The sequence below is a fragment of the Eucyclogobius newberryi genome, unplaced genomic scaffold (assembly GCF_026437365.1).
Source record: "Eucyclogobius newberryi isolate DKJ021-1_F unplaced genomic scaffold, fEucNew1.0.hap1 SCAF_13, whole genome shotgun sequence".
NCBI classification, from domain to species: domain Eukaryota; kingdom Metazoa; phylum Chordata; class Actinopteri; order Gobiiformes; family Gobiidae; genus Eucyclogobius; species Eucyclogobius newberryi.
Genome location: NW_027315757.1, coordinates 25,661,341 through 25,685,858, shown reverse-complemented (window position 1 = coordinate 25,685,858; position 24,518 = coordinate 25,661,341). Strand labels below are relative to the sequence as shown.

The following is a 24,518-nucleotide window of genomic DNA, read 5'->3' as shown; positions in this document are numbered from 1 at the left end:
GTATGTTGTTTAATACAGATGGCCTTCAAGGAAAAAGTACATCATGTGTTGATAACCAGAGAAACTATTTTAACCTGTACCTTTAAAATGTCTGGCTATAAGATCTGAGGCACTCTCTATACACAAATTAAAATGTATATTATTATTATTATTATTATCATTGCCATTTTATTTTTCTGTTAACCCTTTTATTTATTCAAAGCAGAACATTTACTGTATCTGTAACTTAGATTCTCACTTAAATATCTGTGGGTTTTGAAGTGAATTAGTACTGTTGCCATGGCAAATAATTAAAAACAAACTATCCATTGGGTAAAAGTTCTCAAAATGTCCCCTATAACAGGAAGTTAAAACCCATGAATACTGTGTTCCTGATTAGATGTTGAACTCATCTTTGCTTACTCTCTTGGTCTTTGCTCGTCCAGTGCGTTTCATACAAATACCATGTGACGACTGTATCGGTTGATCATTATAACTGCTCTCCTGGCCCCAGCTGTGTGTTTTATTGATGTCTTTATGCTCACCTGACCTTTCTCAACCCGCCTCTGACAACAGCGCCCTTGTCTCGGCTCACACCTGCGGATGGCACTTGAGTCAAACAGAGATTTCAACATAAATCCACTCAACTAAGTCAATGCGCCTTCTGTCCTTCTTCTGTCATCTGCTTTGGTCTTCAGCAGCAGCCGGTTTCTTTTCCCTTGACACTATGGACTGTCAGCAAACAAACCCAATGCGTTTTTCTTACAAAGTGGCATGCTTGAGAATCTCTTTTTGAAGAATTTTGCTGGCGTAAACAATGTCAAACAAACTCTTCACCAGCCACAAATTGTCTGAAAGAGGAAACCGTTTATGGGCTGCCCGACAGTGTTCTTTGGGTTAAACATTAGCTTTGCAATGACCCTCTTTATCTGAGCAAGATGGATTGGACTTGAGGGAACCACGAGCTTTCCTACAGGTCCCGAGTCACTTCCTAATTGCTGGGTCTGCCCTGAGGCTTCAACTTGTGTCCATCCCAGGGGGAGAATTAACCATTAATTACTCACACTTCATGCTATATCGATCAGGGACAAGCCACAGGCCCCCAAACAGTTCATCTGTAGCATGAGTTAGTCAAAGATGTATTCAGGTAATCTCAATCCTGAAGAACAACCCCTCTATTCAATTTAATAGCCTTTAAGTCTTTGAAAACGGATTGTCTTGTTGCAGGCAAACACAGGGACCATTGACAGAGAAACGTGTGTGCAGAGTTTTGCTAAAAGAGTAAGGTTGTCAGTTTTATCTAAGAGCAATGGGGCGACACGTTGTGCTGTCAAAAGTTCTATGAAGACCCTGTATCTGACTAAACGGCACAAAACCGCAAGATCAGGAATTCACGCAACTAATAAATATGCCGATTTATACAGAAAACTATAAGTAAACAATATATGTATCAGTTAAACGGCAGATTAAACTTCCCAAATCTCAGAACAACTCGCTAAGACTTTTCTGCTGTGATTCATATCAATCATCATAATCCCAATAAAATAATTAGGCTAGTTGTCTTAAACGACTAATACAAGTAGGTAAGACTCCATTGATTGGTTAACTGACTAAACGACTAAAGGCCTACAGCCCTAAAGAGCACTGACGTAACTTTTTTAAATTGTGTTTGTGTTAATTATTATTACATGTGTACAATTGAAAAGTATCACGCGGTGAGGAAATGTAATGTAAAGGTTGATTGTACACTACAGCCAAGATTAAAGAACTATTACAAGATTATGTTATACCCTTCAATGCCACCACTTTTAATTTAGAGTTTTAATCATGAAGTAGATCAAAGTGACCACTAACAAGTTGTGTTTTAACAGGAACTCGAATCTCCTTTACCCTGAAACCTCATCTGAGAAGTGTCTACGCAGGAGCTCCAATGTAATGTTTTTTTATTACAGTGTAAAGGCTTGTCACATTTATTTTAAGTACTTGGGGACAGCAGACTATTGACAAGACATTGGTCTGTTTTGTAGGTGTAAACAAAAGGACCAAGTCTGGAGATGTCCTTGTATAAATGCTGCAATAATAGCTGCTGATGCTTGATATTGATAGATCCATTAGACCTAAATTGGCACTGCAGACACAGTAACCTGACTGTTGATATGAACATTTAAAACTTCAAAAAGGACCCTATACCGAGTTTGATACCACTACCATGCTTAGCTCTTTTTAAGGGCAAGGCATTTTCACATTTTCAGCACAAAATAATAGTACGTTTTTTTTATTCAACCCAGTGGTCTTAAACTAGTTCTGAGAAAACGTAAGATGATTCTAAAACTGTTCAGGAATTGTCACATTTTGTTCTGTTACTGCACTGATATTTTTTTCCAATAAATATCTAGTTTTTATTCTGTTTTAGTATGTACAACTCAATAAATGTGAAATAATCTAGAGATTTTCTTGTTCATGGTGGTTAAATATCTATCATCATTTGTTCACCTGGATAATCCAATGGATTACAAAATAAATAATATTAAGAATTGTTGCTGCATTAACTATTCAAAATAAATCTTTGGAAAGGCCATAAAGAATGAAACCAATGAATTTGGATCCTGAAAATTCCTGGCTCAAACATTAAACTAAGAATCTAGTCCAAAATTATGACTTAAAACTAAACCTAAGCAATTATTTTAAAAAACGTTGGCGCACACACAAATATCTTCCTATAGCCACTAAAAGCGCTCAACATTTTGAGCCGAATACTGTCCAGATATGGTTGGAGAGCAGAGGAGACGTTGTTTTGACTGAGTGAAATGGGCCTCACTTGACATCAGCAGACCAGACCTCAGACTCATATGACCCAATGTGCGGCGCTCACAATGCGAACACTCATTGAGCAGAAAAGAGTTCACATAATAGGAAAAAGACTGTGATTTTGTTCCCTGGCTCACTGTTAAGGCATATATGGCAGTGTAATTAAGTCATCTGATTCGGTCCTTTTGGTGTGACAATCAGGGTTTCACGAAAGATTAACTAAAGTAAAGATGCAGAAATGTATTTAGTATTTGTTTAAGGAAAGGCTACTCACCAAAAATGTGTTCTAGTGTAATGTGTTTAAATACATCAATCTAAATCTACCATTATGACGCGCTTTACGGTGAAAATGTTAGACTGAACAGGTCTCATGGTAAAGAGTCTACATCTATCAACTTTCCATTAGTGTAAAAGAGTGAAGTAACAAGGGCTAATCGTTCAGTTTTACTTTCATGCGTTCTCTTCCACTTAATCACCCAATTCTTGCTTTCAGGCTTTTGGCACAGTAATCACTTCAGCAAAAAGCCTTTTTATCATGTGATTGTGCCCCAGATTTCCTCCGCATTTTGTGCATTGGAGAAAACATGTTCCCTCTCTAATGCTTTTGGCTTCTGCTTGTTAGCCTTTAATGAACCCAATCATACAAACGGGTAACAGGTTAAGGCTAATTTAGATGATTACTCGAGGGCAATTTAACATCTTTGCCCTGCCTTGACTAACGTTATGTGTGCTTTAGAATTCGAAAATGCATCTTGTTTTAGTTCTGTTTTCCTTAATCTGGTGATAATTACACATTTATATACTCTACTATCTGATCTCTAAAAAAGTAGGCTTCTATTGCCATTGCCAGGGCTTTGAGACCTGAATAACTGTGATTAGAACAGTGGAATTGGCTTCTGCGTTAGGCTTCTGGCCAATTGACTTTATATGAAAACATTTAATATGTTAAACTGCTCCAATATTATGACTTTCAACAGCACCTACAGGCCTATTTCTGTGTAGCCTGCAGCCTATAGAACATTTCTGTGAGCTTTCTGCAGTGCCATCCTTCTTGATCATGGACCCCTGACAGTCTCCAGATGTGGCTCCTACAAGTTCTCCTACCTGCCAGCAAGTAGTTTCTTTAAAAAAATACATGATATGTTTTGTTTTTAAGTAGGTAGTATTTATTATGACATACTTAGATCAGAATTTTACATTTTGTGCATTGCAAATCCCAATTTACCTGTTTATAGGATTAGAAAAGGGCTCAGTGACATTTTTGAACTGTAGTAATCTAATGATGAAGGAACACCATTTTACACCTACAAGCACCACGCCGTGTCCGCACAATAACACAAACGCGTACCCCTCCTGGACTGAACGCGGCGATGAGGATATCGCTTAGTCACCGGCGTAAACCAGGCGTAAATCATGGCGTGATCCCGGAGAAGCAGCGCCTCCCTGCGCACCGCCATTGGTCGGAGCTCCCCGTCTCCGCGGCCCCTTCTCCACAGGGCGGGGCCGCCTCTCTCCGCACACCGAACCGGGCGACAACCGGCGGAAAAAAGCAAACTTAGCCCCGGCTCGCTCCATGGGGCAGTGTGTGGGAACACCGTGACCGCAGGAGGGACCGCGCACTTCGGCCACAGCCCCCAGCACCGCCCCGGCTTCCGCGCTCTCGGAAAGTGACTCCGCGTAAACGTAAGAGCGCGTCTCGTGCTCTGGACACATCCCGCGGGGGGGAAAGACGCGCGCGCGTGTAGGGTCCAGTGCCATCGCTTGTCAGCATGATGTGACCAATCATTCCCCGCTGCCGGAGGAGGACATTCATTCAAACGGGATTGTGTTTCCCCCCACACACTCACACAGTCGGAGAATACGAGAGGCGGCTGGTGAAAAGGGTAAGTTGTGACATTACTGCATATTCTCGCGGTGGTGCGGCGTCTCTCTCGCGTGCGGCGGCGGCGGCGGTGTGTCTCTCTCGCGCGCGCGGCATACGGAAGAGACGGGCGAGCACAGGCACCTCCAGCGGGATAAACGAGCTGCTACTACGGGGCGCTGCGTTGCTTTACCTCGCTGTCATTGACGGGTCCGCGGCGCAGGGTCAAGAGAGCAACGCTGACTTCACAATCACATGGCTCGCTTAAATGCACCGCGCCCGGGTCCTTATTATGGTAAAAAAAATGTGGCAATTAAAAGTCTAGCGCAGGCCCTGTCATTAGCCCAGTGTGTGTGGCACATACCTTACCACTTGCTCTCAGAATAGACCAATGAGACACAGGCACACACACTTTTGAACTTGAGCCAATTCATTCATAACGTGTAACCATTTATCACATAGTCCAAATGGCACTTTTCCCACTCCAGACAGTGGATTTGATATGGAAATTACGACCAAACATGACTATTTTGAACCTGTTTGGATAAGGCAGTGGGTCACATGTGTTTTAGTCACGCCATTTCTTCTTCTTCTTCTTCTTCTTCTTCTTCTTCTTCTTCTTCTTCTTCTTCTTCTTCTTCTTCTTCTTCTTCTTCTTCTTCTTCTTCTTCTTCTTCTTCTTCTTCTTCATCACCTCCTCCCACTCCAGTTGAGCATCAGTGTAGTAGGACTTAAGGCCCTACATGTGTTTCTCTAACTCTAAAACTACAGGGTGTCACGCTTCCTGTCTCTGACCACACTACAATGGCATAACTTAAGGCCTAAGGTATGTTGCCTGCACTTGGTGGTGGTTCACATGGCGTGCCCTGATATTTACGGCGAGTCTGTGCCCTTTATGGAGATTGTTGTAGCAAATAATTGGGATTTTGTCCTTGTGTGTAGGGCTGCTTCATGCGTGACCTGTTTTAGATTTGTTTTGGTGTTGGTTCAGTCCTCGTTTAGTTCAGTGTGGCTGTTGTTGTGGTGGCCGCGCTCGCTCGCCCACCTACTTGGAGGTTTGTGGTTTGATTCCAGCTCAGACCAAAGCATGTTGTTGTTTTTGTTGTTGTTGTTGTGGTGTCGTTTGGCAAGATGCTTTACCCACCTTGCCTGGATGCGTTGAGTGATTGGTGGTGGTTGAAGTGGCCAAGGAGTTGGTTTCACGTGACATCACAACATTCACAATAATCTCAGGGGAGGGCAAACTGCGGCCCGCGGGCCACATGTGGCCCGTTTGTCTTTATAATCCGGTCCGCCAAACATGCCAAGTAATATTAAAATATGAACTTGCCCTTAGGCATCTGTCTGCACTTGTATCCTTAATATATTTGACGTGAAATGAATTAAATAATAGATAAAATAGCCTATAATTGACAGAAAAGTGATATTTTATTTGATATTTAATTTTTTTGATTTTTTTTTTTTCACACCAATGATCGTGGCCCTCCGCTACTTGCCTGGATTCGAATATGGCCCTCGGAGGAAAATAATTGCCCACCCCTGCTCTATAGTAAAACTGAGTCCAAATGGTGGAATTTAGACTTAGACTTATTGATCCTCAAGGAAAATTACTTTTGCTGTTAAACTGTCAGAGTGCAGATTTGTTGACCCGTTTTATGGTTGATATAATGAATTACTGGGCTCATCAACATGAAACGAAAACTGGCACGAAGTTCAACGTCTTCTTAATAATAAGCTAATAATACAAATAATAAGCTTTAGAAAGTGCCATTGGTCAATTGATTGTTGTCAATTGAAAATCATTTAAGATTTAAGATTACTATGGCAAGTTATTTTGAGTTCCATTTGAAATTATGAAAAATAATTCTTGAACATGAATGTCACCTTTAGTGCAGTTTTACCACTCTTTTTTTTTAGAGCTACTTTAATTCAGGCTTTAGGTTTGTATTGGTTAATTCTTGTTTTGGATTGTTCCTTTAGTAGTAGTAGTAGTTCCTTTAGAGCTCCAGAGAACTGTCTTAGTTTTGGTAAAAGGGGTTAAGTAGAAAATTGTGGTCCGATCTCCATGAGCCTGCACTTCATATTCTCTAAAATAAATGCACATTATCGGCTTTTGGAGGGCCCCTTTCCTGCCCGGGTAAACGCGAAGCCCCCTTTACTTCCAAGTGCCGAAGCTTTGGTGAAAAAACAAACGCACCATGTCTCAAACTGACTCATCCCGTCACAAAAGGCCTTTGAACGCATTGGACACTATGGACCACCTCTTTGTACTTTGACTCATCTGAAAAAAAAAACCTCTGCGTCTTTACAAAATCGTATCCCATTGTTTTTTGAAACTCCTGACTCGCTGGACTACAATGTGTAAAGTGCAACCGAACACTTACTGTATGAGAAACTGCTGAGTTATTTTGGCAGACGGGACATTGGAGCGCATGGCCTGGTTCTGTGCCCACAGTGAAAGCCTGTCACATGGCGAGCGAGGGGGTATCATCATGGCTGGAGGTGATGTAATCTGACTGATAAAGGTGGGCCATCTCCAGCTTTAATCCGAGACGACCCCGGAGACACAGGCAAGAGTTGTAATACGCTGGTTATTACCGTAGTTGCATAATACGGAGCATCACGCAATATATTAATAATTCATTTTATTTGTTGGCGCCTTTCAAGCCCCTTGAGGACACCATGACGCAAGTTAAAACATGGCCAAAACAGGACATTACGAGACACAAAGTTACAGTGAACAGGCTGATTTGACAGGATTTTAATATAAGTATACAGTCCCTTTTGTCAGTGAAATTATTAGGCCCGAGCCCCAGCAGGGCGGAGGGCCTATTGCACCCTGCAACTGTCTGACCAAACATGCGGGCGCAGCCCGCATGTTTGGTACCCCGTCGCCCCTGGCAAGTACAGTGAACTAGCCCATGCCGAAGGCATGGATCATGCATACTTACTCCTGCTATGACAGAAATAGTCAACAATGAGTGAATTCAGCGCTTTGAGCTCTAATTTGACCCCCTGAACATGCTCAAAAACTCACCAAACTTTGCCCAAAATTCAGAATCGGCGAAAAATTAGATTTTTTCTGGGCCATTTTTTGTTTCGTTAAAAAATGGCGCGACAGCGCCACCGACAAAAGTCAAAATACATTGCGCCTATGGGAGACGCCCCGAGGTCAACTTTGTCTTAGAGCTACGAATTTCGGGACACGCATTCCTCTTGTGAGGACAAAAAAAAAATATTATTGTGGCCACGCCCCCAGACTTACCCTATGCCCGCCATCTTCCTTTGAAAATGAAAACAAGCTGTGTTAGCCATTTTGTTCACGTCAAACTTTGACGAACTCCTCCTAGGGCGTTTTGCCCACCGACTTTAAAATCAGCGTACGTCCTCTGGACATGTGGGGCATCTAAAGTTATCCAATTTTTTGAGATACCTTTTACGGTCTGTGTGCGGCGCAGCCGCAAAGTTGGACAACTTATTTTGGAATATTGCAGATCTAAAAAATTTTCCCATTTGATCAAAACAAGTCCGATTAGGATCAAATTTGAATCAGTTGTTAAACTTTCTAGTTTGGACCAGTTTAGGCTGACAAAATTGAAATGGGCGCGATAGCGCCCCCTACAGAGTGACCTTTAAATTAACATTGAAGGTCAAAAATTAGTTTTACCAACATTTTCTAAACTTGACCCAAAATTCTATTTTGGCGTCCTGATCAAAAAAGCCAATCAGACAAATGCCTTAATTTTTACGGCGTAGTCGTAGCGATGACATAAACCTCCCATGTTATCCCTATGGGAAAACCGCTAAATCTCTCGAATATCCACATTTTTCTGTTTCACACTTTAACGAACTCCTCCTAGTGCGTTTTGCCCATCAACCTCAAAATCGGTGTACGTCCTCTAGACAAGTGGGGCATCTAAAGTTATCCAAATTTTAAGGATAACATTTACGGTCTCTGTGCGACGGAGCCGCAAACGTTTCCCAGAATTCTGACTATTTGGCCTTCAGAGTGGCCTATAAACAATAGAGTTTTTCCAAATGACATGATATTTTGCACAAAATTCTAATTTGCCATCCTGAAGTATGAGAGCCAAAGTCATATTTTGTACGGCGTAACCGTAGCGATGACAGAAACATCCCATGTTATCCTTATGGGAAAATCGCAGAATCGCTCAAATCACCACATTTTTACGCTTCACACTTTAACGAACCCCTCCTAGTGCGTTTGGCCCACTGATCTCAAAATCGGTGTACCTCCTCTAGACAAGTGGGGAATCTAAAGTTATTCAAATTTTATGGATAACATTTACGGTCTCTGTGCGACGGAGCCGCAAACTTTTCGCAGAATTTGGACTATTTGGCCTTCAGAGTGGCCTATAAACAAGAGTTTTTCCAAATGACATGACATTTTGCACACAATTCTCATTTGCCATCCCCAAATTAAAAGTATGGGAGCCAAAGTCATATTTGGTAAAGCGTAGCCGTAGCGATGACAGAAACATCCCATGTTATCCCTATGGGGAAACCGCAAAATCTCTAAAATGACCACATTTCTACACTTCACACTTTAACAAACTCCTCCTAGGGCGATTACCCGATCAAGTTCATATTTGGGGAGAATCATCTACACAAGCGGAGCATCAAAAGTTATCCATATTTTGATTTTAAGTACTAGGGTCTCTGTGCGGTAGAGCCGCAAATATATGTCATAAATGGGAAAAACGCCAAATCCTTGAAATGTTCACATTTATGCTTCACACTTTAATGAACTCCTCTGTGGGCAATAGCTCGATCAAGCTCATATTTGGGGAAAATCATCTACACAAGCGGGGCATCAAAAGTTATCCATATTTTTATTCCAAGTGTCACGGTCTCTGTGCGCTGGAGCTGCACATTTGACCGATATTTGTGTTCATTTGCACTGGTTAAGCACAGCATTGTACATGTACAATGTGTCGCTGTCTTAGTTCTTAGACAATTGCGTTAGCGCCATCTCTGTAAAATGCAGAGAGCAGAGTCGGAAGGCCGGCGGCCCGCGAGGGCCGTTGGATGCCGCTTGCGGCTTTAATTTATTATTATTATTCTTTTTTTGTTGTTTCCACACTTTCACTACGGCTGTGTAATTAATTAAACATGAATAAAAAGCATTACTTAAACTGTAAGCCTTTTTGCCTTTTTAGTCGATTTATTTATTCATGGGGACTCATTTTATTTTCTCAACAGCAGAAAGGAGAAGGCGTTTTGCTGGAATTAAGGAAGTGAAATGTGACTTTTAGCTACCCTTTCGTATGAAAACGCGGTTTACTGGCACATCTTTGTTTTGTGTGATATTTTGTGTGCAGTTCTGGTCAGAAACAGCCGATACCTCAAGGGCCTATATTAAATAAAAATGTAGTTAATCGACAAAGGCTTTCTTTAGTCGTCTACAACCCTAATGATTACAATTGCTTCTTCAATCATTAATAAAAATGTATGTGATCTGTGCTTGCTCTTTCACTCAAAAACAAATAGTTAGCATTAGATATAGTACAACTGACTTATGATATATTGCTTATAAGTCGATAATAAAATCCCAAAACTAAAAAGAGGACTACCTGGCCAATTTTAAATATCTTTTTTTTGGTCATATTGCATTCGCCGACTACTGTAAATATGTGGGTTACGCTGTGCAGCGGTTTATTTGCTTGTACGTGGGCTGAGGTATTCTGGAGAGCCGAGGCAGGTGGAACATCAGGACCTGTGCGTGTGTTGACTGGCTGGCATCGTGGTGGTATGTGAGGTTTTTGGGGGACTTTAGCGTGACTCACTTCGTGGTATCTGTCTGTATCTGTCCGGCCCAAGTGCGCCGAGCTCCACAAACGCTCCACGGTTGTTCCCTCTTCAAAGGACGGCAAAAAGCAGGTGTGGGCGTTCACATTGTCAAACTTAATTCAAACCAAAGTCCAGTGAAGCAGGCGCGCACGGTTCCCTGTGGCACCAAATGTGTGTCCTAATCACTTCAAGATGCCTTTTTTTTGCACTCTATCTACAAGCACAGGACACAGCAACCAAACAGGAACGAAGTCTCTTTGATCCTCTGATGATGAGATGACGGACATTTACCAAAACACAAAGCCACCATGTTTCCTGGGAAATTAAGCGTGTGTATCTGTGCACCCTTTTGCAGATGTGCTCTTTGTGATTGTAGGTAATTTTGCGCATTAGTCTTGACGGCACATGAAAAGAGCGCCATTGAGCTGAACACTTCCATGTGTGGAGATTACACGCCGTTAATATGTATAACCCACGGCTCTGACAAGTACATCATGTGTCACTAGTGGAGGCATCAGCTGTTAACACTGTAATTGTGGATGACTAATAACAAGTCTGATGCCTGTTATATGCATTACACTCATATATATATAATATACTCTTGCACTGTATTGACAATAAATCAATTGCCACTGGCCCAGAAAGTGAAATGTGGTGCGAAATTTAGCTAACTTAAAGATTTCAGGGAGAAAAAAAGAAGATAAATTTAATTGAAACCTGTTAATTCATTAAGTGCAACTATTCGATTATAGAGATAATTGTCATCATGTGCTATGAAAAGAGGTTTTGTGGCTCAGACAAAGCAAGAATTATATTAAAATGACACCATATTGAGTATACACGATTGAGACGCCCTCAAACATTACTTTTTATTATTATTATTATATTATTTTTGCTTTTCATCAGGGTTCGAATTTTATTCAAACATCTTATAATGACGGACCTTTCACTATTCAAACAACTAATCCATTAATCAAAACTAAGAATAATTGATAGAAAAATGTTTGTTGCAGCTCTAAAATAATGTATTTAAGAGTCTCCAGGAGCAAAGTAAAAAGTAAATTTTAAAAAATGCATTCAGTCAACAACTCAACTAACATAATACCTCAAGCACTTTCATATTTTTAGATCCTTGCATAAAAGTTTTCTCCTACGTTTTTGTCACGTTTCTTTTGTGTCAGTGTCGCTCATAAATCACATCCTGGGTTCTCATACATTCTTACATAATGGTTACTATTGAGTTGTGTGTCTGTAATTACAGCAGTGTGCGCTTTGTAAGAGATCTAACAATAGTTGAGGCTGATTTGTGGATGTGGGGCACGGCCGCTGTGTCTGAGGAGGTCAAACATGTTAACCGACTGGTTCTGCATACTTCCTGACATAATATATTTGTTACCGTTTCCTACCACTGTAAACTCTAGCTGACGGGCTGAAAGAAGCATGTCAAGTATGTTTTAAGAAAAAGAACCCAAAGCAAACTGTGGATGAGTCAGTTACAATCTCAATTCAAAAGTTGGAATGCTGTAGCTAGGACTATAGTCGACTAAAAATATGACCCAAACGATGAAGTTTCTCTAAGATCGTACCATGAATCTGACCCAAACTGCACTCACAAGATCACAAGCTCAGGGAGGTTCACACAATAACAACATGTAAACAGAAAAGTACAACAGATAATAACAACATATTTATACTTAAAAAAATGAAAGTATTATATCTGATATTCCAGCTAACTTACATGCCTACTCCTGCTCTCCTGCTGGTGTGTATATTTTTTTACGGTGAATATTAGGTTGATTTGTGACTGTTGGTTTGAAGATAAATAATACAAAATAAGTATATCAAGTATATTGTTTTTAGTTTTAAAAAATCTACAAAAACTGCTGATTAAAATTAAAAAAGTTATGTTGTAAAAAGTGATATTTTGGGATTTTTGGGTGTCATTTTCATGACATCTTGCATTTGTTTGATGATTCAATTCAAACGTATTATGTTTAAATACATTTCAGAGGGATTTGCATCATATTCTATTGACTATTGAAATTATAGAGATATACATTTTTGTCAATATCGCCCAATCCTAAGGTCGACCAATGAATAAACTAAATACCAAAGCCTTACAGCCCTTACATGCTATGTAAAATGTATATATATAGTTTCAAATTTCTTTTTCAACCAATGTTTTATAATGCTATTCAGCCACATCATATAACCTGTACTGGAAATCCCTAAGAATTGCAGCTATAATTTGTCATTAATCGAAAAAATATGTATAAACATTACAGTATTTTATCATGAATACAAATAAAAGCATTTGAAATGTGTTACTGGTGATGCTTATGACTGTTATTGCGTGACCTTAAATATTGTGGGATTCATGCGAAACCTGAATCGATGTTGTGTCTGGTGCGTGTCTAATATGGCCTGTGAGCTGATTGCAATCCAAGCAAACATTGATTTTACCCAGAAGTGCACTTTTCTGTCGCTACGTCGACGGATCTATTGTTCGTTGTGAGTAGCCGTTCTTCTCCTGTGGCGGCCCTGAAGTTGGCAGTCCGTTCTGCGATCTGGAAATACTGGATGTTCCTTGAGCTTCCCTCCTCAAAGGCCGGCAGCGTGACTCACGGGCGCTTGCGTTCCGATTGTCCCATGACACTTTGGCAGCGGTGGCCATCTTGGTGCGGTGAAGTCACTTGTTGATGTAATGCTGAAATGTATTCTGGTACCAACTCCAGGTCTCTCTCCGCACTCGCCCCGTCACGCACTCTCTCGTTCGCTCCCCCCCGTCTGCCAACATGCCATACACCTCCTGTCTCTCCCTCCGTCAGCACCTCGTCCGTCAAAATGCAGACTGCCACGTGAAGCCCCCGTCACAGCTATCAGCACAGGCTTGGATGCAACTTGTTGACAAAAACACAGATTACAAGCCATTGTTTAAAGGGCTGCACGGTATTGACAATGATATGACTGTTAAGTGCTGCCATAACAATATTATTGCAATATGGTAGCTAGGGGTGAGCCATATTGACAAAAATGTATATCTCGATAGCAGACGATATGACTGTATGTCAAGCCAAACGTCAACAAAAATGTGTTAAAGCATGTATTTAAACATATAAGTTGAGGTTTGATAATCAGACATATGTGATTTGTCTGTAAAACTGATCACAAAAGTGCGGAAATATCAACTTTTATATATAGTGAGTATACAACATCACTTTTTTCATTTAAAAAAAATCAGCTCTTTTTGTAGCATTTTTTGCTATAAAAGAAATACTTCAGATGAACATTTTGCATATCTTCAAAACAATATTCACAATGTTCGATGTCAATGTAAAATTCGATATATTGTCCACCCCTAATGTTAACTTAGGGGTGGACAATAACTTTTTGACACAATCGTTCCAGTTTTATAATAGAACAAATACTGTATATTCACGCTACAATTTATTAGTCAAACTATCAGAATAAAAACATAACTGAGACAAAACCAACATCAAATCAAGGTTAATTCTGTCTGTAAAAAGCATCCAGCCATTTTAATTTTGTTTATATTATTTGATATGGGACAGTGAGTGCACATTAACTAATGTGCAAATGCAGGCTCATTTTCCTCCGTTCATTATATAAAACCGTACATTTCTGTCAGAAGATTTTGTCTCGTGTTATAACAACATATTTAGTTTGCTGTGATATCGATAATTGCATTTGCCAATAGTGAGATATCGATACCTTTGCAATACAATGTACAGCAGTAAGTGTTTCCACAGTTACTTGGCTATATTAGGCTCATTGTGTATAGGCTGTTTTGAGGAGTAGCTTGACGTCTTATTGGCATGTTGTCTGGCTCTGGTTAACCCCAGGGCAAAGCTTATGGGACTGTGGGAACGCTGTGTGTTTTTTCCCACATGGTTAATGCGTGTAGAAAAACCACTGCGGCCTGTTGAACCTTGAGTTTCCTCTTGCAGAATATTCCAAGTGTGAGAGCTGTCAAACGCGCAGTGTCTGAAGATAATCCGGTAAATGCATCTTCATCTACTCGAGCCTGCGGGCAGTAACCTATACATTAGATGTTTATGTTTGTATAGTAAACCAGGCGACGTCTCATGAGGGAGGTTGGGTTTCAAAAGTGCATGGCAGTGTTGTTTAATGTTCTTTGTGTGGTAAAAAAAAGTCAATTTAAGCTTTCAATGTGGCAAGCAATCGAATTTAGACGAGATCAAGTGGCTGTGATTTCTAATTACATTTCTATGATATGATTTGGTCCACAGACAGTCAGTAAAAGCATGTGGTGTTGAGAAAGTCTGTATCGTTGAAATGTTTTTGAAAGCCATTTTAATTTGTTTTTAGTAATCAGCCAGACTCCTCTGCATGTATTTGACCGGGTTTTGTCACAGTTACCAATTTTGAATGCTTACGTCTACCTTGTTCTTCACACTTATTTAATACATTTTTTCAATATGTCGGCTACAGCATGTGACTCTGTACTAGTCACATGCTAGACCTAGAAAGTGGCAAAATTGTCTCTCCCGTTACTGTCATTCCTGTTACCAAACTATTGATTTAAATTGGACAATCCCATACAAAAAAATGAAAAAACACTTTTGACATGGGCCTTAAACATTTTTGTATGAAAAGAGTAATCAAACTGCCTTTATTTTTTTCTTTTCAACGTTGAAAAGGCATAGATTTAGCAGGAAAAACACAAATAATGATGTCACGTTAGGAGTGGTGCTGACATGGAACTTACAACTACAATCCATATATGTTGATTTACAGCCCACCTCTCTAAACAACACACTACTGACAAAGCACAACACATTACATAGAGGACTCACACGTAACAACATCTGCAACTTTAGACCTGGCAACCTTCCAAAATGATTGTTAAATCAGTTTACATCAGGTCCCAGCATTGGCATGGGGGAATGGTGGTGCGGTTTTAAATAGGATGCCCCGCCCTCATGCACACACACACACACACACACGCACGCACGCACACACACCGATGCCCTGAGGCTGCATATCCTCCTTTTACTACCGTTCTTCTCTCCTTTCCCTCAGCTGAACTTGCACAAAGTTATATCTGGGCAGTTTCAACACAAAATGACAAACCACGCGCCGCACACTCTTCTCAGAATCAGGGGTGTGCTCTGGCCCACGCTTTTCGGAAGAGGTGGATCCCGCAGCTTCTCATTCATTTTGACTTCCAAGTGTTTTTTTTGGGCATTTTGGGAAAACCTGAACCCATGACTTCCTTCGTTCTCTGTTGCCTTCTACTCTTAAGTCGCGTGCCAACTTTCCTCATGGCCTTTGCCAGAGTTGTAACGCAGCGTGCCAGGGATATTACGTAAAAGATTGCGGTGCCCATTTTGATCACACCCACCGAGCTACAATGGAGGCATTATATACGATGTGCTGTAATTTACTGCAGTCGCTCGACAGAACTTATGGAAAAGGGTGTTGTACATGGAGTAGTGCTGTAATTCTAGAAGAGTCTCCCATTCATTTTTATTTGCAGACAAAACTAACTTTCTCTGTCATTATTGCCCACTAACCAAATGTTTTGCAGTTCAGTTTTTCTGCTGCCAGTGTCCTTGGAACGAGACACTTCACCCACGTCGCTTGTGTAAGTGTGTCAGTGTGACTGGCAGTGCGTGGAGAGGCAGCCCACCAACACAGTGTCGGAATGAATAATGCGCCAAATTGTAAAGCGACTTGGGCCTTATAAAAGCATTACAATGCTCACTACTATTGTATAAACTTCACGAGTCCCAATGTGCACGTTTACCACTTTTGCACTTGTTTCCTGCACACTTGTAGTATTTAATTTCCAGTATAATGTCTGTTTTTAGATGGGAATTTCTTCTGATGATGGTGGTTTTGCAAGCCAACAAGACTAAAGGTGCACTATGTAACTTTTTGTTGTGGAGGTTCCGTCCTGAAGCTGTTTGTTATTGCTTTGCCTAGAATGATTCACACTATGGCATTAAACCTATCTATCGCCATGAAGACAGGCAAGTGAGACGCATCCAGGCCAAGTTACAATTCAGATCTGTGGAAAGAGAGCCTGTTAATAGAAAGAATGAAGGCTTTTTCAAGGTATTTGATCGATAAAAACACCTGTTACTGATGAAGGAGGGGACTAGACACGTGATTGGGTCCACAAGAATGAGATTTTGACAGTATATATATAATAAATAAATAAATTGTTCTGTTCACTTCACAATTTTGGCCTCACAATTGTTTTTTTTCCATCTTAATTTACTATTTTTTTGATGTCAATATTGCACTGCTTTTTGAAACTACTGCTTCTGAATTCGCCGGAGCTTGACCTTCTTTTGTCCATGCCAAAAGTAAACAGTAAAAAAAAAAAAAAATCATCCTCGTGGCAGTCAGGTTGAGTACAGTCCTAGTTAATGAATAAATGGAAGAAATGTTAAGTATAATTGCCAGACTGTGGAACATACGTAGGCAAAGCAATAACATCTCCATTGAAACCAGGTTGCCTACCCTTACAATGTGCACCTTTAATGTGGACCAGACAAAAAAAATAAAAATTAAATTCGATCTAATTTATAAAAGCAGTCTGCACTGTGAGTTGGGGGAAAATCTGACTTTATTTTCTCACAAAGCCGAATTGTTTTCTTGAGTTAAATCAGGACTAAGTCAGGCCTCGCCGCCCCCCGCCCCCCCGTCTGTCTTTAGACCTGGGACTGTCCCGTAGGACCCGCCGCAGCCTTTTCCTGTGCTTTTGTCAAGAGTTTTCCACTGATCTCGAGGCCCAGATGGACGACTTCATTCTTCCTTCTTCCTGCGCGGTCATCCATCGCAGTAAAGTGCAAAAATGTCTTGACAACAGGGAGTTCCCCACAATTAACCACACAGACTTTCATAATACACCAAGACAACGAGATGAAGCCAAAATGTAATGTTTTATTGTATATAGTTTTCAGCTTCCTGTTTATAGGCAATGTTTTGATGATCTTTGACCATTCAGAAGTTATTTAGTGCTTTGGTGACGGCAAATTTTCCATCACTTTGAACTCCATGGACCGGTTTTATTCTGGGATCCAAGTTTGTCCTTCATAATTTATGGCGCCCCACTTTTTACACATTTGGGAGTAACTGTAGCATTCCCTGTCCCTAAACAAGTCCGCTGGGAGTGTGAATGGTTTGGGTCTTTCTGGTTAAAGAGATAAATGAACGTGCAGAGTAAGTAAACTGCAATTAATGATACATTGTCTACCAGATTATAGCAACTGACTCAAATTCAGTTTGGATTATGGATGTTGTGATTTAGCAAGAACAAGCAGATGATTGATTGATGTGCTCTTTCCAAAATGTGTTCAATTTGCAGCCATGACTAAGCTCCAACACTTTTGTTTAAGCTTTAATGTCAAAAGGCTAAATAGATTCAAAGCTAAGCTAAGGTAGTTTTGTAATGTCAAACAAACATATTCACCCCACCCTCAAATAGAGAGAGGGCCCGGAGGACTCCAGGTTTCCAGACGTTGGCTCAGCTCCTGTCAAATTAAATTTTCCTTCCTTTATTACTGCAAACCGTAATTTATGTGACAGCGTGTGTGCCGTTGTGACGCATGCACTGTTGATTTTGAAGCGTGTCCTTGCTACAGACACTAGCGCACACACCTACACAGGCAAAACACTCACACACACATACGGATGGATTCATTGCACGCCTTGGGAAAAATCAATGCGGCCAATCGACTTATTTGTGCTCTGTTTTCTAGGGCGCGTCTCCCAAGGATACAGTTTGTGAACACGTGAGTGAATAGGTCTTTGTAGTGACTTCATAACTGTAGTCATGTTTCAAAAGACTTTTGGATATTGAAATGTGAGTGTTGTCATGAGATTAAAGCAGTTGATCTAAATGCGTTATCATATGTAAATGTTAAGGCTGCACTATGTATACATATTGATATCGCATTATTGTAAAATAAATAAATTAAACCCCATTCTCCACAAAGTTCTCCATCCAACAGAGATGTAACCTTTTTTGACTGCAAAATGTAAATATGGCACAGGTTATTCATGATTTTGATTTCAAACTTTCTATGCACTTTATACCAATTTCAGTACCACAATGACTTTATTGTCATTGTGGTAATAATGCTCTCTTTTTAGAAATCAGACTGACATTTTCAACACAAAATAATAGTACTTCCTTTATTATACCATTTGGTCTTATATCTCGTCTTATTAAGCTGAAGCATATTCTGTTTTTTGTTAATTCAGTGTCGATGCTTGTTCAAATAAGTATCTAATGTTGATACTAGTTTTAGTATTAGAATCTGACTTTTGATACTATTGACATTACGTCCAACTTTAGCCTTCTTTTGGTATTTTTAGTTTGATATTTTGCCACATTTATGGCATGCATGTACATTTTTGTTTTCAATTAAATTAACCGTCAAACATTTTGTCATAACACAAAACAGTTCATATTCATGGACTGCAAATTGAAACTAGCTATTTAGCTTCGAATTTAAGTTACAACATATCTGTTTTTTTAGCTTAATGTCTCTCAATTCATTGTCACTTCAAATAAAGACTAAACTAAACCATAGAATTCTGCATATTTTTCTCATGCAGCACAAATATAAACATGTGTTTTGGCATTATGAAAATCTATACTTTACTATATTTCAGAGCTGCTCTTTGAAATTAAGCTGCATCTTTCCCTCCATTAAAGCTTATTCATTGTGTCTCAGACCTAAAGACACATTTCTTCAATAGATCCACCTTAAATACACATGGTCTACTCCAGTGACATCTGGCCAGCGTTACATCCAGAGCTGTAATTGTCTTCCGGATGTGATGTGTTTGTTTCTGAAGTCCCAGCGTGTATGTGTCCTTCTGCATGTAAGCGGGCGCGTGTTGTTTCCGTGGACGCGTGGACTGGATCACGGTGAATGCGTCCATTTCTGTGAGGTGTTTCCTGACCCCCCCTTGGTCCTGCTCTGTTCTGCACTTCCTTCCTCAGTAAAGTAAGCAGTAACTTGACCTCTCACAGAGCTGGTGGTCGAACGAAGTGTGTGGGAGCGAGGGAGGATGTGACATGACAGCACTGATAGCTCGCCCTTTGTGCTGCGGTTTTAATCCTGGTGATTGATTGAATTGCAAATGTAGATCAGATAGTGGGTCGGCTTTGGCGTTCTGTTGGTGAAGAGGAGCTAAAATTGTCATCAAGAAGGAGTATACTAAGTGTTGTTACATCAAAAGTTAATATTATGCTTGTGCAAGCTGACTATTACTGAAGAAAATTGTGTTTTTTGGTAAAGGTTCGCACATTCTCTAAAACACAATTACTTCCACTGTTGGGGGTGGTCTGTTGGTGAATATTTTGATATTTCTTTGGAATTATCTCGATAACTATATTCATATTTTAATAATGCATCAGTAATGTGCAAAAATGTGCCTGTAAATGACTTGGTTGAGGTTAAATTTAGATAAGATAAGATAAGATATTCCTTTATTGTCCCACATGGGGAAATTTCATTGATGCAACGCAGGTAGATACAGAGGTAGATACAGAAGAAAAGAACAGATCACTTATAGGAAGTTTGAAAAACACTCTCAGTAGAAGATCTCTTATAAACAAAAACTCCTATAGACAAAACCTCCCATTTCCCAACAAGGGATGGAGGGGAAAAATAATAAAGATAATAAAGATAAAAAATAAATAAATAAATACCATTGCATGTGATCACGACAGTAATTGCACATGAATATGTGTCACGACAGTAATTGCACATGAATTGCACATGAATTGCACATGAATTGCACATAAATTGCACATGAATCACGACGGTAATTGCACAGTAGGACTAACAGTGTTTGTTATAAAGTCTGACAGCAGCAGGAAGGAAAGACCTGCGAAACCTTTCCTTCACACAGCGAGAGTGGATCAGTCTCTCGCTGAAGCTGCTCTCCATTTTTTATGTGAAAAAAATTATCACACAAAACGTGAATGGACCATAAATTTAACCACAAAAGTGCAAAAATATCACTTCATTAACTTGTTTGTAAGATTAAACTAGACAGCTTTTTTCTTTTTTTTTTCCGTTTATTTTCGTTTTTTTGCTGTCATTTGTAATATTTTTGTTTTACTTATTGGCGACATATTCTTGATATTCTATAACAAATGCATCCTGCATCCCTTTTTCCATGTATCTCCCACTGTTATGACATTAAACCTATCTATTCAGAGACCCTAGACTGTATATAGAAGAGTTACAGGTGAGATCTGTGGCGAGGCGAGCCCATTCACAGTAAGAATGCATGTTTTCAAGGTGTGGGTGCTGTAATTTTAGTTTGACCATTTTTGTAAAGTTTATATTTATACTTTCTGGTTGAACATGGGCAGCAAATATGACATGGGTAAATATAATTCAGAATAAAGTTTATTGCCATTTGTCAATAAACAGGATTCACGGACATAGGAACTTGTCCTTGCAGTTCGGTGCAACACAAACATCAAACACTGAACAATTAATACAAAAACAATGGACAATAAATAACTACCGGGTATTAAAAATAGGTAAGTAGAGTTATAAATAGACATGATGTGTACATAAAATAAAGTATGTAGTGCAATGAAAAGTGAACAATGAGTGTAAAGTGCTTAGGAAGTGTTCATGAGTACAACGGCAGAGGTAAAGAAACTTCTTATGCCGGGAGGTTCTGGTCCGGATGGACCGTAGCCTCCTGCCTGAGGGGAGTGGCTCAAATAGTCATGGGTGAGAAGGGTCAGCTGTGATCCGACCTGCACGTCCCAGAGTCCTGCAGACGTACGGGTCTTGCAGAGATGGAAGTTCGCAGCCGATCACCTTCTCAGCAGAGCGCACAATGCGCTGCAGTCTCTGCTTGTCTCTGGCTGTGGCTCCAGCGTACCACACGGTGATTCCACAACTGTTACCTAGCAACCATACTGAAAACAAGAGCCAAATCCATATAAATCACACAATAGTTATGATTTGACAAACAATACCATATAACACCTCTATTTCGTTGAACGATCGTTTAAATTTGTTCTGTGTTTTCATTGGTAAGTCACATATTGATGACATCATGGAGGGAGTCTGTTTTAGAACTCGGCTCTACTTCTTGAAAAAAAAAAAAAAGCTCTACTTACTGTAATTTTAAACTTTTATTTTTTTACATTTCTTAACAAACTGCTACTTCACAAAAGTAAAACTATGATACATATTTACCACATGTTCTATACCACCAAACCAAGTCATTAGAACCTTTAATATAGACTTAAATGTCTTACCAATTAATATCACATTTTTAATGATAAATGTATGCAGTGAACACACATTTGTAGTCTTAAGTATTGAAATAAAAAAATAAAATTAAACACGTAACTTTGAAACGCATGGCCACACATGAGTCAGCCAAATTGTTGCTACGTCAAAAATCATCCATTACAATAAAACCTGTGGTCAGCATAACTCATTAGCCCCTGCAGCTTAATAGCATTAACGTGTCTTGTGCCTTGCCGTGATGATTAACCGCTGTGAATTTGCTTCGTGTGTCGTTTCTATTGCCTGCGGACATTTCAGGCCTATATCTCGCAATTCGGCGGACCGCACAATGACCCAGCCTTGTTCCGTCTGGGTCCACGTCGAGGCCACACAATGCCGTCTTTTGTAGAGCTTGATTCACGCTGATATCGTGCTGGAAACTATTTAGATGGGGATCACATGTTGTCAGGGCACGCTGTCTGTCTCCAAGACTCTCCTCTTACTCACTTAAGCGGAGAATGTCAGGCCTCCGCGACACAATACGGCGCTTGTGCTGAGTCCGTGGGGCTCTTTCGGGAGGATGGAGCTCTGTGAGGACCATGGCTGGCGTATCTTATGCAGTTTGCTCTTTAAAGTTATTTGTTTAAACTTGTCCAGGGTCAAAGGGTAAAAAACACTAGGCCTCACCTGACACAGCCTTAAGCTACACATTGTTTTGCTTCTTCTGAGCTTGCGAAGACAATTTAGCCGTTGATAATTGTCTGTTGCCGCCACTACCATCACCACAGGGTTGTCCATTTAAACTTGACTGAAGTATTGATTCTAACACAAAACGTTTGGTTTTGATCAATATCAGAACAAATGTGAGACCACATGGTAATATTAAATAAACTAGCATTATGTTGTGTTGAAAATTACATACTAATGTCTAAAAAAAGTGCGTTTATATTATCTTTGTTGTCTGTACTTTAGACTACTAATACTACTACAACTGAAATACTACTACAGTAAGCTACTAAGTGTAAATTGTTGTTTTTTTTTACATTTTTTATTGTGTTGACCCTTCGCTGCTTTCTTTTTGCACCGAAAAGGAGAAAGGAAGAGCATGTCCTTGGAGATTTACGTTGTGGTTAAAGTGGAGTGGGTGGTTAAAACCCAACTCTCCAAAACACAACGGCAACGATCATTTCACCCTGTTTGTCTTTGCTGATTCATTGTAAAGACATGTAAAAAGTCTGATTGTCGTGACAGGACCATCAGATAGGGGGATGTGTGGTTTCTTGTTGGCAAATTGCTGATGATGAAATGATTTAAGACGTTTTTGCAAAGTTGCATTGCTTGTAACTTCAGTGCCTGTAATATAAAACTGAATAATTGCTTAATATGTTTTATTTTCGAAGTAGAACCATCAGTGTGCGATATTAAACAAAGTCCCGCTCAGTTTGTCACCACACTGTGCTCCAGTCCCAAACGGACTCCTGTCACAGTGACGTGAACTCGTAAACGTACGGTAAATTGCCAACGGTAAATTGCCCCCAGTGACTGATTGTGATGGTGAATGTTTGTCTGTGTGTCTCTGAGTTAACCCTGGGGTTGGCGCCAGTCATATGCAATAGAAAATGAATGAAACTTCAAAATCTCTGCAATTGCGTACGACTCGGCCTGACAAATCACACGGTGCACATTTACGGCCGCTGTATAAAGGCCACAACTGTCTTTTTTCTGAGGTTTCACGCTCTTGTTACGCTTCATTTACGCCATTAGCTTTCCTCGTCTCGCACACATCCTTCGCGGGGACTGTTGCAGTTGTAGCGGTTGTTTCCAGCTGCTGCAAAGTCAATAAAGGATAACAAACAAACGGTGTCATCTCTTTATCTGTAGGTCAAGCCGGTAAATACGATTCTCAGAGTGACCTATCGAAGCGTAGCTAGTTGTTTTTGATTCTAGGTATATTTAGCCTGCAGCCAGGGAGTTTTTACTGTCAGCTGCTTCCTCGAGATTAGAGGCACAGACGCCGTTTTGGACCCAGACACAAACCAGATTTTACAAAGTGAGCATCATTTTTCCTCAAGACAGATTTGTGTTATCTATCTGCTGCCCTGAGCTAACAATAGCAAGACAGGAAGCTCTTGGTCTTGGAGTTTGTTTAACAACTGATATTTTTATTAGATCAGGCTACTTACTGAAGTTTGGTGATTAACTGTAATGCTGTATGGTTTGTTTACAATACAGTTCGGTTATTAAGGGAAGAACAGGATTTATGTGTGCAATTATTCTTCACAAGTAAGATTATTGAGGCATAATTATATTTAAAACAAAATTATATTTCCAGGAATTGTGTACTATAAATAAGAAATAAGAAAGAAAATAGTGACCGAGAGAAAGCTCATTGAAATACACACTGTAAATAGTTCAAAGGACCTTGTCACAATTTTTCCATCATGACATGTAATAATTGATCGATTGCACATAATATTTTGAAATATATTACTATTTTTTAAGAACCAAATACATTTTGACTATAGTATTTCGTATTATCATCAAAACAGTGAAGGTGTCACATGTATTGCACTATAAGTTGCACCTTTTTTCATAGCTTTGGCCGGGGTGCGACTTATACTCCAGAGCGACTTATGTGTGATATTATTCGTTATTTTCACAATGGCAACAGCATTTCACATGTTGATTATTTTCACACTGACAACCGAGGAAGATTTTGGGAAATACTGATGCTTTGGTAAACTTGTTAGTATGTTCTTTATGCTATAGTTATCTAAATTACTGTT

General features: G+C 39.9%; 1 protein-coding gene across 2 annotated transcripts in view; it reads left to right on the top strand.

The window, feature by feature from the left end:
• Positions 1–4,568: 4,568 nt before the first annotated feature.
• Positions 4,569–24,518, top strand: part of rhbdf1a (rhomboid 5 homolog 1a (Drosophila)) — a 69,322-nt gene continuing 49,372 nt past the window's right edge. For both annotated transcript variants that reach the window (XM_072443061.1, XM_072443060.1), the window contains exon 1: positions 4,569–4,670. The gene's annotated coding sequence lies outside the window, so the exon portion shown is untranslated. The remainder of the gene's footprint in view (positions 4,671–24,518) is intronic.